Genomic DNA, 6,500 nt, shown 5'->3' on the forward strand with positions numbered 1-6,500 from the left:
GTATGTGGGGATTCCTTTACAGGAATGGTACCCAAATTAATTTGGACAAATGAGAAAGAGGAGGTGAGTATGTGGGGATTCCTTTACAGGAAGGATACCCAAATTAATTTGGACAAATGAGAAGGAATAGGTGAGTATGTGGGGATTCCTTTACAGGAATGGTACCCAAATTAATTTGGACAAATGAGAAAGAGGAGGTGAGTATGTGGGGTTTCCTTTACAGGAATGGTACCCAAATTAATTTGGACAAATGAGAAGGAATAGGTGAGTACGCGGGGATTCCTTTACAGGAATGGTACCCAAATTAATTTGGACAAATGAGAAGGAATAGGTGAGTATGTGGGGATTCCTTTACAGGAATGGTACCCAAATTAATTTGGACAAATGAGAAGGAGGAGGTGAGTATGTGGTGTTTCCTTTACAGGAATGGTACCCAAATTAATTTGGACAAATGAGAAGGAATAGGTGAGTATGTGGGGATTCCTTTACAGGAATGGTACCCAAATTAATTTGGACAAATGAGAAAGAGGAGGTGAGTATGTGGGGATTCCTTTACAGGAATGGTACCCAAATTAATTTGAACAAATGAGAAGGAATAGGTGAGTATGTGGGGCTTCCTTTACAGGAATGGTACCCAAATTAATTTGGACAAATGAGAAGGAATAGGTGAGTATGTGGGGATTCCTTTACAGGAATGGTACCCAAATTAATTTGGACAAATGAGAAAGAGGAGGTGAGTATGTGGGGATTCCTTTACAGGAATGGTACCCAAATTAATTTGGACAAATGAGAAGGAATAGGTGAGTATGTGGGGATTCCTTTACAGGAATGGTACCCAAATTAATTTGGACAAATGAGAAAGAGGAGGTGAGTATGTGGGGATTCCTTTACAGGAATGGTACCCAAATTAATTTGAACAAATGAGAGGGAATAGGTGAGTATGTGGGGCTTCCTTTACAGGAATGGTACCCAAATTAATTTGGACAAATGAGAAGGAATAGGTGAGTATGTGGGGATTCCTTTACAGGAATGGTACCCAAATTAATTTGGACAAATGAGAAGGAATAGGTGAATATGTGGGGATTCCTTTACAGGAATGGTACCCAAATTAATATGGACAAATGAGAAGGAATAGGTGAGTATGTGGGGATTCCTTTACAGGAATGGTACCCAAATTAATTTGGACAAATGAGAAGGAATAGGTGAATATGTGGGGATTCCTTTACAGGAATGGTACCCAAATTAATTTGGACAAATGAGAAGGAATAGGTCAGTATGTGGGGATTCCTTTACAGGAAAGGTACCCAAATTAATTTGGACAAATGAGAAGGAGGAGGATGGCAAAAAGGGAAAAGAACCTTACTTATTTTGCAAAAAGGAGATGGTGAGTATTTGTCCAACTTAAGACAGGAAAGGAACCACCATTATCTTGGAAAAAGTAGATGGTGAGTATTTGTCCACCTTAAGACAGGATATGAAGCTCCATTATCTTGGAAAAAGGAGATGGTGGGTATTTGAGAACTTAAAACAGGAAAGGAACCTCCATTATCTTAGAAAAAGAAGATGGTGAATATTTGAGAACTTAAAACAGGAAAGGAACCTTCATTATCTTGGAAAAAGGAGATGGTGAGTATTTGTAAACTTAAAACAGGAAAAGAGCCTCCATTATTTTGAACACAGGAGATGGTGAGTATTTCTCCAATTTAAAATGGGAAAGGAGCCTCCATTATCTTGGAAAAAGGAGATGGTGAGTATTTGTCCAACTTCAGAACTGGAAAGAACCTTTTTTATTTTGCAAAAAGGAGTTGGTTGAGTATTTGTAGAAGTTAAAACAGGATAGGAACCTCCATTATTTTGAACAAAGGAGATGGTGAGCATTTTTCCAATTTAAAATGGGAAAGGAACCTCCATAATTTTGAACAAAGGAGATGGTGAGCATTTTTCCAACTTAAGACAGGAATGGAACCTTCATTATCTTGGAAAAAGGAGATGGTGAATATTTGTAAACTTAAAACAGGAAAAGAACCTCCATTATTTTGAACACAGGAGATGGTGAGTATTTCTCCAATTTAAAATGGGAAAGGAACCACCATTATCTTGGAAAAAGGATATGGTTAGTATTTGAGAACTTAAAACAGGAAAGGAACCTCCATTATCTTGGAAAAGAGATGGTAAGTATTTGTAAACTTAAAACAGGACCGGAACCTCCATAATTTTGAACAAAGGAGATGGTGAGTATTTTTCTAACTTAAGACAGGAAAGGAACCTTAATTATCTTGGAAATAGGAGATGGTGAGTATTTGAAAACTTAAAACAGGAAAAGAACCTTCTTTATTTTGCAAAAAGGAGATTGTGAGTATTTGTAGAACTTAAAACAGGAAAAGAACCTTTTTTATTTTGCAAAAAGGAGATGGTTAGTATTTGTCCAACTTAAGACAGGAATGGAAACTCCATTATCTTGGAAAAAGGAGATGGTGAGTATTTGAGAACTTAAAACAGGAAAAGAACCTTCTTTATTTTGCAAAAAGGAGATGGTGAGTATTTGCCCAACTTAAGACAGGAAAGGAACCTTCATTATCTTGGAAAATGGAGATGGTTAGTATTTGTCCAACTTAAGACAGGAATGGAAACTCCATTATCTTGGAAAAAGGAGATGGTGAGTATTTGAGAACTTAAAACAGGAAAAGAACCTTCTTTATTTTTCAAAAAGAAGATGGTGAGTATTTCTCCAATTTAAAACAGGAAAAGAACCTTCCTTATTTTACAAAAAGGAGATGGTGAGTATTTGTCTAACTTAAGACAGGAAACGAACGTCCATTATTTTGAACACAGGAGATGGTGAGTATTTCTCCAATTTAAAATGGGAAACGAACCTCCATTATCTTGGAAAAAGGAGACGGTGAGTATTTGTCCAAATTAAGACAGGAAAGGAACCTTCATTATCTTGGAAAAAGGAGATGTTAGTATTTCTACAAGTTAAGACAGGACATGAAGCTCCATTATTTTTTGAAAAGATGGTGATTATTTGTCCAACTTAAAACTGGAGAGTAACTACCATTATCTTGGAAAAAGAAGATGGTGAGTATTTGTCTAACTTAAAACAGGAAAGGAACCTCCATTATCTTGGAAATAGGAGATGTTAGTATTTGTCCAACTTAAGACAGGACCTGAAGCTCCATTATTTTGCCAAAAGGAGATGGTGAGCATTTTTCCAACTTAAGACAGGAAAGGAACCTTCATTATCTTGGAAAAAGGAAATGGTGAGTATTTGAGAATTTAAAACAGGAAAAGAACCTCCATTATTTTGAACACAGGAGATGGTGAGTATTTCTCCAATTTAAAATGGGAAAGGAACCTCCATTATCTTGGAAAAAGGAGATGGTGAGTATTTGTCCAACTTAAGAATGGGAAAGAACCCTTTTTATTTTGCAAAAAGGAGTTGGTGAGTATCTGTAGAACTTAAAACAGGAAAGGAACCTTCATTATCTTGGAAAAAGGAGATGGTGAGTATTTGAGAATTTAAAACAGGAAAAGAACCTTCTTTATTTTACAAAAATGAGATGGTGACTATTTGTCCAATTTAAAACAGGAAAGGAACCTCCATTATCTTCGAAAAAGGAGATGTTAGTATTTGTCCAACTTAAGACAGGACCTGAAGCTCCATTATTTTGCCAAAAGGAGATGGTGAGTATTTGTAGAACTTAAACGGGACTGGAACCTCCATTATTTTGGACAAAGGAGATGGTGAGTATTTGAAAACTTAAAACAGGAAAGGAACCTTCTTTATTTTGCAAAAAGGAGTTGGTGAGTATTTGTAGAACTTAAAACAGGACTGGAACCTCCATTATTTTGGACAAAGGAGATGGTGAGTATTTGAAAACTTAAAACAGGAAAGGAACCTTCATTATCTTGGAAATAGGAGTTGATGAGTGTTTTTCCAACTTAAGACAGGAAAGGAACCTTCATTATCTTGGGAAATAGGAGATGGTGAGTATTTGAAAACTTAAAACAGGAAGGAACCACCATTATCTTGGAAAAAGGAGATGGTGATTATTTGTCCAACTAAATACAGGAAAGGAACCTTCATTTCTTGGAAAAAGGAGATGGTGAGTATTTGTAAACTTAAAACAGGAAAAGAGCCTCCATTATTTTGAACACAGGAGATGGTGAGTATTTCCCCAATTTAAAATTTATTTTATTTATTTCTTAGATTTTTAGACCGCCCCTCTCCCAAAAAGGGACTCGGGGCGGTGTACAGTCAATATAATAAAATCATTCATAATAATTAAATACATTTAAACTACATTTAAGATACATTTGGAGGGGGAAATAGGCTGTACTAAGAAATAAATAATTCTAATCTTAAAACATCACAATTAAAACCCCAAACCCTAAAATAAAATAAATCCCTGGGAGGTAAAACTAAGAAAGTGCCAGGCCAGCTGATTGAAACAGGTGAGTCTTTAACTTTTGCCGGAAGGAACGGAGGTCGGTGGTAGTTCGAATGTCTGGGGGGAGGTCATTCCAGAGGGTTGGGCCCATCACAGAGAAGGATCTACTCCTAGGTGTCGCCCGCTGGCATTGACTAGCAGACGGCACCAGGAGGAGCACCTCTCTGTGTGAGCGGATAGGTCGCAGGGACGTGTGTGGTAGGATGCGATCCTGCAGGTAACTAGGTCCTCTGGGAAAGGAGCCTCCATTATCTTGGAAAAAGGAGATGGTGAGTATTTGTCCAACTTAAGAACGGGAAAGAACCTTTTTTATTTTGCAAAAAGGAGTTGGTGAGTATCTGTAGAAGTTAAAACAGGATAGGAACGTCCATTATTTTGAACACAGGAGATGGTGAGTATTTCTCCAATTTAAAATGGGAAAGGAACCTCCATAATTTTGAACAAAGGAGATGGTGAGTATTTGAGAACTTAAAACAGGAAAGGAACCTTCATTATCTTGGAAAAAGGAGATGGTGAGTATTTGGAAACTTAAAACAGGAAAAGAACCTCCATTATTTTGAACACAGGAGATGGTGAGTATTTCTCCAATTTAAAATGGGAAAGGAACCTCTATTATCTTGGAAATAGGAGATTGTGAGTATTTCAAAACTTAAAACAGGAAAAGAACCTTCTTTATGTTGCAAAAAGGAAATGGTGAGTATTTGAAAACTTAAAACAGGAAAGGAACCTTCATTATCTTGGAAAAAGGAGATGGTTAGTATTTGTCCAACTTAAGACAGGAAAGGAACCTTCATTTCTTGGAAATAGGAGATGTTAGTATTTGTCCAACTTAAGACAGGACCTGAAGCTCCATTATTTTGCCAAAAGGAGATGGTGAGTACTTGTCCAACTTAAGACAGGAAAGGAACCTCCATTATCTTGGAAAAAGGAGATGGTGAGTATTTGTCCAACTTAAGACAGGAAAGGTGTTAGATTCGGGCAACGAGAGAACAGACTGCGGACACGAAGTGACTTAACAGCTCTTTATTCGTAGTAGTAGTGATCCAGCTTGCTCTGTGGCCGGAGGGTTCCCCTTTTATAGGAATCGGGTACGCCTCTCGACCAATCAGAACGATACCTGTTTCCCGCCGTAGCGGCGGACCAGAGAGGAGACTTGCTACGATATATGTTAATACCTAACACCCCTCCCCTCTTAGATGGAGCGTTGCGGTTAGTTACATAGTCCTTAAGATACGTTGGTGATTGCCTTACTCGGGTGGAACGTCGCAGTTCGGGTTGATCGGAAGTGGTTGCAGGATCGGTTGCTTTTTCTGTTTCGCGTTCGGGGATCTGCAGGCTTTCGTTGCTTTGGCGCTGTTCCGTTTCGCACTCGACCTCTTGTTCTGTCCTGGGCTCGCAGGTGTCGTGGTTCTCTGTGTTGGGGCTCTCGAGCGGCTGACTTTGTATTGGCAGGTAGCTCTCGTTCTCGGTTCGTAGGTCTGAGTACTCCAGGCGACCCCGTAGTTGATCGATGTGCCTTTTCCAGTTTCGCCCATCCTCCAGTTCTAGCAGATACGATCGTGGACCCGTGATGCCAATGACCTTTGCTGGCATCCACAATGTCCCCCTTGCATAGTTGTGGGCGTATACTGAATCCCCTATGCTAAAACTCCGAATTTTGCTTGTAGAGTCTGGGGGCGCTGTGGCAGAGTAATTTGGGTGAAGACGGTCCAGGTGGGACCGTAGACGGCGGCCCATGAGTAGTTCAGCGGGGCTCCTACCCGTCGTTGCGCTGGGGGTAATGTGTTGAATTAATAGGTAATGATCAATGCGTGTTTGCCAATCACCTGGACCCATCCTAGCGAGGGCCTCTTTTGCGGATCGCACCATTCTCTCCACCTGTCCGTTTGATGCCGGATGGAATGGCGCGGCAAGGGCATGCCGAATCCCCTGACCTGCTAAGTACGTTTCGAATTGCATGGCCGTGAACTGGGGCCCGTTATCGGAGACCAGGAGGTCGGGCAGGCCATGAGTGGCGAAAAGTCGCCGTAGAACCTTAATGACTGCCTC

The sequence above is a fragment of the Natrix helvetica genome, assembly GCF_964273705.1.
Source record: "Natrix helvetica genome assembly, chromosome: 16".
Classification (NCBI taxonomy): domain Eukaryota; kingdom Metazoa; phylum Chordata; class Lepidosauria; order Squamata; family Natricidae; genus Natrix; species Natrix helvetica.